This window comes from Leucopleurus acutus (assembly GCF_964270905.1).
Source record: "Leucopleurus acutus genome assembly, chromosome: 14".
Classification (NCBI taxonomy): Eukaryota; Metazoa; Chordata; class Mammalia; order Artiodactyla; family Delphinidae; genus Leucopleurus; species Leucopleurus acutus.
Window position 1 is genome coordinate 306567 of NC_139156.1, and position 9067 is coordinate 315633.

Genomic DNA, 9067 nt, shown 5'->3' on the forward strand with positions numbered 1-9067 from the left:
AGTACAATTACTTTCGTCAGTTATCATCATGAGTAATGTTAACACATATATGTGTATACATATACATACATGCTCACAGATGTGAACACATAAACATATATGCATAGATTGTCTTGAAAAGTTTGAGAAATACTGATATCTATTACTGCCATGCACCGTGCTACAAGTGAGAATTTACTATTGTTTTAGCTTTAATAACACTGTCTTTTTCCTACTTTTTAATACCCTTTATGTTCTGTATCTATTGTTTTTACTCATGTATTTCTGATTTGCATCCTAATTATTTGTAAATATATTTTATTTTATTTTTTAACATCTTTATTTGTAATCATGTTTTATTAAATCTGCTTTATTTGAAAAGTTACTTTGATATATTAAATGCACAATAAGACTGGTGATTTAACTCTGAATGAACTATACCTTTTAGCAGCAGAAACATATTTTTGTCCCCTTTGATAATTGTTGACACGTATTTTCTTTTGTTCATCCCAGCATTTTAAGTATGTCTATGCCATTTTGTCCTTGAGAAATGCCTGGTAACATCCTATAGCTTTGACATAATTAAAAATTCTTCCTTTTTAACAGGAGAACTATGTCACATTTATTGTGACTGCTGGCAAATATGGCTTTATGACATATATCCTTTCCCTATTAGTTGCTGAATTTGTCATATTCTGTTTGTTCCTTTTCTTCTGTGATGCTTTGGTGTCTTTATGTTCTGTTGTCATTCTACTAATGATTACCCTTAAGTTTGAAAGTACACAGAGACTTATTAACCTGAAGAGTTCTTTTGATCTGAGCAAAAGGAGACCTTTAGCATACTTTTCCTCTCCACTTTCCATGCAGTATACCACTCTGCCCCAACTCAGGAATTTTAGTTTCATAATATTAGTTTTAAGTATGTTTAAATGTATTTTCTTCTGTTTTTTCTTTTTTAACATTTATTTATTTGGCTGCACCGTGTCTTTGTTGCAGCACGTGGGATCTAGTTCCCTGACGAGGGATTGAACCTGGGCCCCCTGCATTGGGAGCGTGGAGTCTTAACCACTGGACCACCAGGGAAATTCCTATTTTCTTCTATTTTTGAAAGTCAACTTTGGCAATTGCATGAATATTTATAGCCATCTTATCAAGTCATTATTTTCCTTTAAATATACACTTTGCTGGTCTCTTTGCCTGTTAATTTTACATTGTATCTTTTTCTTGGATTCAGGCTCCTAGAAGTGTAAAATCTGCACTCAAACAGGTCTTACGGGGACAGGATGGACTACGTGCTTGCAATATCCAGTGAGCCTTTTCCCCTCAAGATTGCTCCTGGGCTGTAACCCCCACAGGCTCCTTGACCTCCCTCCATGGGCCAAGCTCTCCTTAGCGGTAGATTCTGTGGTAACAGTATTTTCTACCAGGTTGATTTTGTGCACTGACTTCCCCTTCCTTCTTACTCACAAGAAGACACACAACTATCCCAGAAGTTCCTTAAGAGGCAACCCAGTAGCCATGAATCCTTAGACCGCAGACGTAAAAAGTATTACTTCTCTGGGCACCCAAAAGGCTGTGGATAAGCAAGAAGGAGTGGAGTAGAGTTGGAGCTGAAAATAGGATGCTCTCCTGGAAATTCCCTCTTCCTTTGTAGGTAAAAGGTTTGCGAAGAGCCACATAGAAATATGGGCAGGTAAGTATGTGACATTTAATGCACTCTGGGCTAAAAAGAATGACCTTGACAAAGCCAAAAGCTCTTCCAAGTAAAACAAAAGCAGAGAACACACAACCTCCCAGGGTCCAAAGGGTGAGCTGGCTTGGCCCAGGAGCAGAATTTTCACGTCAAAGGGACTGGGGATTATAAGTGTGCGTTCTCTCATCTGCCCCCTGGCTCTGCATTCATCTCAGAGCTGCTGTTTAAAATTCCGGGAGCAAGAAACACAGTTTCCCTACGTGCAGAAGAGTTAGCCCCGCGTGGCGGGCGAAGGGGCTCTCCTGAATTCCAGGGGTGTGGCTGCTGCTTACTGAGACTCCAAAGGAGATGCCAGCACAGAGCGGTGGTGGGGCTTGGCAACAGAAGGGTCCCCCAAAGGGCAGTGATGCCTGTGGAAGCTGGATGGACCCAGAGAGAGGACCAGCCACTGCAGGACCTACCAGAGGGCCCAGAGGAGAGGCAAAAGGAAAAAGCCTAAAGCAAACTTGTCCTTTATTATCTTTCATATCATCCTTGGCACGTTGAATGGTCTGCTCTGTCTGTGCTGAGACCAGGACAGAAACTGAGAGGAGGCAGTGACATAGAAACTTCGACATTGCTGTGCTTACCAAGCACATGTTTTTTTTTCCAGTAAGTCACTTCTATTATGTTTTGAAAAAATATTGGCTCATAACAGGTTGCAAAATAGCAAAAACCATGCAATACACCAACTCTTTACTGCAGATAGTCAGAGAGGCACTGGCCCAGATGAGTCCCATTTATGTAAACGTTCAGGTAACGCTTGGACAGCTGCATGTGCTGTGATGGGGAGGTTATTCAAGTGTCTTTCTTGCTATTAAAAATACTTGCTTGTTGGCTTGACTTCGTGATGGACAGAGCACTATTAGTAGCTTCAGATCTCTCCCAGTAGGCCGATCAGTTTTCCTTTTAGAGACTTGGCGACTGTTTTATCAGGTACGTTGACGTTAGTATGCCTGAAAACACCTTCTGCCTCATAGTCTGTTGTGTTGGACATTGATGTCGCTACCCTGGTTTCCTGTATAATGTATTAAAGGCCAACTGGCAGAGACCAAAGGGTAACTTGTGAGACCAAAGGGTCACTGGTGGGGCTGCTATTGGCTTACATATACCCAAAGCCTATCTCAGGGATGGGGGACTTGGGAACGAGACTTACATGTCTCACGAGAGACTCTGGCCCAGTCTAACAATACAAAATCTTCTTTAAATTTCAAACCCCTCCACTGACTGGGGGGACCTTAGCTACCACCCAAGGAAACATGGGGTAATGAACTTGTCAGGGCCGTGCTGTCCCTCATCCAGAGGAGTGACCCAACTTGCTGGCAATCCGTCTTCTCTCCTCCAACTCTGGCGCTCAAAACGACGTTCAGTTTTTTCAAAGATTACTGTGGTGACTTTTGCATGTTAAACTGATCTTCCATTCCTGGGCCAAACTGAAACTGGTTGTGCTATATTATCTGTTTTATATGTTATATTATCTGTTTTATATGTTGCTAAAGTCTAATTGCAAACATTATGTTCACGAAGTATATTGCTCTGTATTTCCTGGTCGATTTTGAGGGCTATGCTGGCCTAATGGAAAGATTTGGGAAGTATTTTCTTTTCCTCTATTCCTTGTCTCCAATTTGTGGGTGACTGGCAATATTTTTCCTTAAGTGTTTGACAGAATTCACCAGTGAGGTCATCTTTGTCAAAAGGCTTGTTTTGTATTCCTCATCACTCAATTTGAAATATTTTCTAATTTCTTTTGTGATTTCTTCTTTGACCCGTGGTTTCTGAGAAGTGTTGCTTAATTTCCAAGTATTTGGGGGAGTTTCTAAATATATTTCTGTTATTTATTTCTAGTTTAATTCTGTGTGGTCTGGGAATATACTCTTCTGATTTCAATCCTTTCTAATTTATTGACAGTTACTGTATTGCCTCATACAGTCTACATTGGTGACTATACCATGTGCTCTTGAAAAGAATATGTACTGTGCAGGGGTTCAGTGTAAGGTTTATGAATTTTTATTAGGTCATTTTGGTTGGTAGTGTTGTTTACTTTTCCTATGAATAACTGAAACTTTTGTCCTCATTTTCTAGCAATGGTTGAGCATGGAACAGTAAGTCCTCCAACTATGATGTGGTCTTGTCTATTTCTGCTCTTAGTTATGTCCATTTTCATTTCACATATCTTGAAACTGTTAATAGCTGCATTCACCTGTAAGATTACCTTGTCGTTCTGGAGAGGTGGCCCTGTTGTCATTACAAGACGCTCCTCAATCTCAGTAATACACCTCATCTTGAAGTTTATTTTATCTGCCATTCGTGTGGCCACACCAGCTTTCATATACTTACTGTTTGCATGGTATACATTTTTCATCTTTTAATTTTTATCCTATTTGTGTCATTCTGTTTAAAGTACATCTCTTGTAAATAGCATGAAACGTGGCCTTGTTTTTTTAGCCATTCCACCATTTAATTAGATTGTTTGGTCCATTTACATTAAATGCAATTATTGACATGGTAGAGTGTAAGTCTGCCATACCGTTGTTTTCTATTTGTCCAGCTACTCTTTGTTCCTCTTCCCCTAACTTCTTTTGGGTTGCTTTTTTAGTATTCCATTTTATTTCTATTGACTTTTTAGCTATATTTCTTATACAATAAGCATCCCAAACCCACGACAGCGTGTCTTGAATTAATATTGTAGTATTTCACATGATCCTTTTATTTCACATCCTATCTGATACTAATTCTGTTAATGATTTTAATAGCAAATACTGTATTTTTCAGTTGGAAGATTTTCATTTGTTTTTCTTCTTGTTTATCCATATCTTACTGAAACTCTCCTCTCCTTACCCATTATATTCATCTTTTCTTATAATTTATTTAACATATATATATATTGTCCCATCCAGTGTAACTTTCATCTCATACATTTGGTTTTCATCTCTAGAAGTTTGGTGTGGATCTTTTATGTATCTTCCATGCCTCTGCTTCGCTTTTTGGACTACTAAGTGAGTTGCATGACATGAGATCAATGTACAAAAAATCAACTGTACTTCTATATACTAGCAACAAACAATTGCAAATTAAAACTTGAAAATACCAATTACAATATCACCAAGAATATGAACTACTTAGGAATATACCCAACAAAAGACATGAAAGATCTACACACTGAGAACTACAGATGACCACTGGGGCAAATTAAAGGCCTAAATAAATCAAGAGATGCTCTGTGTCCCTGGACCAGAAGCCTCAGCATCATTAATACATCGCTTCTCACCAAACTGATCTCTAGATTCAATGTAATCTCATCCAAAGCCTCCCGAAAACTTGTCTGTAGAAATCGACAAGTTTATCCTAAGACTCATGTGGAAATTCAAAGGACCTAGAAGAGCCAAGACAACTTTGAAAAAGGGGAACAAATTTGGAGGACTGACACCACCTGATTTCAGATTTATTATAAAGCTACAGGAATCAAGAAAATGCATTGGTGTTAAGACAGACAAACAGACGAATGGAACTGAATAGGGAGACCAGAAATAGATCCACAAATATATGGACAATGGATTTTTATCAAAGCAACTCAGTAGAAAACAGTGAACTTTGATCCATACCTCATACCATATGCAAAAATTAACTCAAAATGCATTATAGACCTAAATGTAAAATCTAAAATTATAAAACTTCTAGAAGAAAACATAGGAGAAAACCTTTGTGACCTGGGATTATGCAAGTATTTCTTAGATATGACCCCAAAATACAAAATATAAAAGAACCAATAGATAAATGGACTACATCAAAATTTAAAACTTTTCTTTGAAATAGAGAGCCCAAAAAGACAAACTACAGACCAAGAGAAAATATTTGAAAAGTATACGTCTAATAAAGGACTTATATTCAGGAGACATAATGTGCCCTCATACTCAAGGATAAGAAAAGCACCCAATGATCTAACAGGCAAATTATTTGAACTTCACCAAAGAAGAAACATGGATGGCAAATAACCCCCTGGGGAATTTCAAATTAAAACAACAATGCAGCCCCTACAGGCCTGTCAGAAGGACTGGAATTCAAAGACCTGCCGAGTGTCGTCTGTGAAGACGTGGGGCAGCCACGCTCACGGTCTGCAGCCGCCCGGGGAGGGTGTGGCATTTCACAGCGAGTTACACACACCCCACCACGCGATCCCGCAATCTCACTCCTAGGTAGTTACCCAGGAGGAATTAAAGCCTGTGCGTATGAAAGGTCTTGTACAGGAATGTTCATAGCTGCATTATTCACAACAGCCGAAAACTCAAGCAACAAAAATGGCTGTCAACAGGCAAATGTGGCAAATCCATACAACAGAATAAAAACAGAATAAAAAGGGTGAACTACACGGCCACAGGGACATGATCCCATTTACATAAAACTGACTGACAGGGGCAGAAAACAGGTCAGTATTGCCTGGAGAGGAGGGGCCGGGGGCGGAGAGGAGGAAGCTCTGGGCTGGTGGAAATGCACGTTCTCTTGGTCGTGGTGAGGGTTTCCTGGGTGTGCACATACGTCAAAACTGACCAAACTGTATGCTTTTTATGTGTGCTATTTAGTGTGTCAATTACACCTCAAGAATGCTGTGTTTAAAGAAGGAAAAGCCTCCCACAGAGAAAACCCCAGGCCCAGAAGCAACAGAATCAGCAGTGTGTGCAAAACATACTAATTACGTCCAAGCTGGCTTTTCTCCAGGAGCGCAATGTCGGTTTAACGTTAGAAAATCACTGTAAACTCCCACATTGAAATACTACGAGAGAAAAATCACAGTCATCTTCAGAGATGCAAAAAAAGTATATAACATTCAATATACATTTGATAATAAATAAATAAAGTAAGACTTTGTAAACTAGAAGTGGGAGGGAATTTCCTTAATCTGATAAGAAGTGTCACCAGAACACAGCTCACAGCCAACGTCCTACTTTCTGAGATCAAAAACAGGCTACTCTCACCATTTCTATCTGACTTTGCCCTGGAGGTCTTAGCCAGCGCAGTAAGTTAAGAAGAAAATCATAAGTGTTGGAAACTGTCATTCTCACAGACAAGGCCACTGGGAATGTGAAAATCCAGAAGAATCTACAGATAGGTTAGCAGAACTCAGAAGAAAGTTTATCGAGATAACTGGATAACTTGTCAATAAACAAGTCACTCGTTTTTCTATATGTGAGAATAAACAGAAAATGAATTCTTTTAACTAGATACACTTTATAAAAGCAACAAAAATATTAAATATCTAGGAATTACTCTAATGAAAGAGGTGGAGGCTTTATGAGAAAACTGAGTGACACTGAAGGAAAGTTTAAGGAAGGAAGGAAAGGCACCAAGTTCACAGAAGACTCAGTCTTGCAAAGACATAAAATTTTCCTGAATTAAACTATTGAAGGAGGGGGACTAGACGACAGAACGATTCTAAAATTTACACGGAATCCAATGAGTGGGAATATCATCCAAGTCAACTAGAAGCAGCCCTCAGCAGCCCCTTTTGGACGCGGTCCGTGGTGGTCGGGGGTCTCCTACAAGGGCCAGCTGGGCAGCGTGGGGTGGAAGCAGAGAGCAGCGTCTAGGAGTACATTCCCTCCTCCCCGCAGACACCACCAGGCACCTCCAGGGGCCAGGCAGGCCTCCGTGGGGTGAGGAAGTGAGGGTGCCGGTTACCAAGAGGCAGAGGTGGGAATTTCCATGCTGATGCTGGAAGGAAAGGAGGTGAAGACCCAGGAGCCGAGACGGACGAGGGCCCTTGAGGTGTGGGGCTGGGGTGGAGAGCTCAGCGTGCCCTGGCGCAGGAACTACTGGGTAAAGATAAGGTCTCTGGGGGAGGCAGGAAGTCTGGCCAGCCTGTGGCTTGTTTTCCGAGAAGGGGTGGGGGGTAGAGTTTAGGAAGCCTTCCGGGAAGGCAGCTCATGCTGCAGAGCCAGAGATGGGGGCTCTGCAGGGGGTGAGTGAGTGCCAACCCTGGAGAGGGGGGCGGCGCTCACTGCGGTGGGACCAGGGGTGCTGTGGGAGTGACCCAAGAAACAGGCAGGCCAAGAGCAGAAGCTGTGGGCCATGGGAAGCCGGGGTGTCAGTGCGGAGGGGCTGACGAGGCGTGGGGTCCAGGGCCCTGGGAAGTGGAGGTTGAACCAGCGGCCGTGAGCCGAGAGGGCTGTCCACGGACGCCTGGGCTCCCGAGAAGAAAATCTCCAACCGTGAGCCAAAATCGTCAACAAACAAGCGAGAAGTCCCAGCAGTTCTGCAGCCTGAGGCAGCCCGTGCCGAACAGGCCTCCGGGAGAGACATCCGACCCGTGAGTCTCTGTGGGTGCGCGGCGGTGCCAGGTCCCAGGAAGGTAGGAAGGCGCAGCGGTGGGGAGACCTGCCCTAGGAGAGCAGGCCCCGAGCGGACTGGTGGCGCTGGCGGGCGGCCAGGGAGGCTCACGTGGGGCCGGAGCCACATCCCCTGGAAGGTTCTAGCGGCCTCTCTGCCGCAGGCAGAGCCGGGGGAGGCTGAGGCCACGGTGCTGCAGACAGAGGTCCACAGGGTGGGCGGCCCTGCACCGGAGCCCACAGCTGCGCCGCTGCGCCCAGGCCCAGCAGGAAGAGAGTGAGAGTGGACACACCGCCCACACCACCACCACGTCTCAGCGTCCTCCCGTGGTCATCAGGGCTGGCCACGTTCTCAATCACTTAAAATTACATCCTGAATACATTAGCTCTGGCATCCTGAGAACATGGTGGACCAGGCGAGGTTAAGGACATCATCAACAGCTAAAGAAGACCAACCTCACCAGCCTCGCCGGGGCTCACTCCTCCCCCACAACCTGCCCGCTCCAGGCTCCTTTCCCATCCCACACCCTCGGCCGTGGGAGGCCCCAGGCCTTGGGCCTCTTCTCAGCCTCGTGAGGAAATGCCATCGTGCCCAGACGGACCCCCGAAGGCTCACCTCCACCCCCAGCCCAGCTCTGGACTCCAGTCTCACACGTCCACGTCTCCACCTGACTGTCCTTTCATCTCCAAATAAGCACACAGAAAACTTACTTCTGACTTCCACCGAAGCCCTCAATCCCACGGCTCCCAGAGCCTGGGACTCCTGGCTCTCCCACACCTACGTCCAATCCATCAGCCAAGCCCACGGGCTCTGCCCCAGAATCCATCCTGTGGCGGATGTGACTGACCCACCACAGTCACACTAGAGCGCACTCTACCACCTGCAACCACAGCCCCAGACCAGACCCTGGCGCTTCGTTCCTTTAAAGCGAAGATGCATCTGGCCCCGCTCTGGTCAGAGCCCTGCACCTCTCCCTGAGAAAGCCAAGCGCCGAGGACACCAGCAGGCTATGTGCACTGACCACTGAGGGGCGCC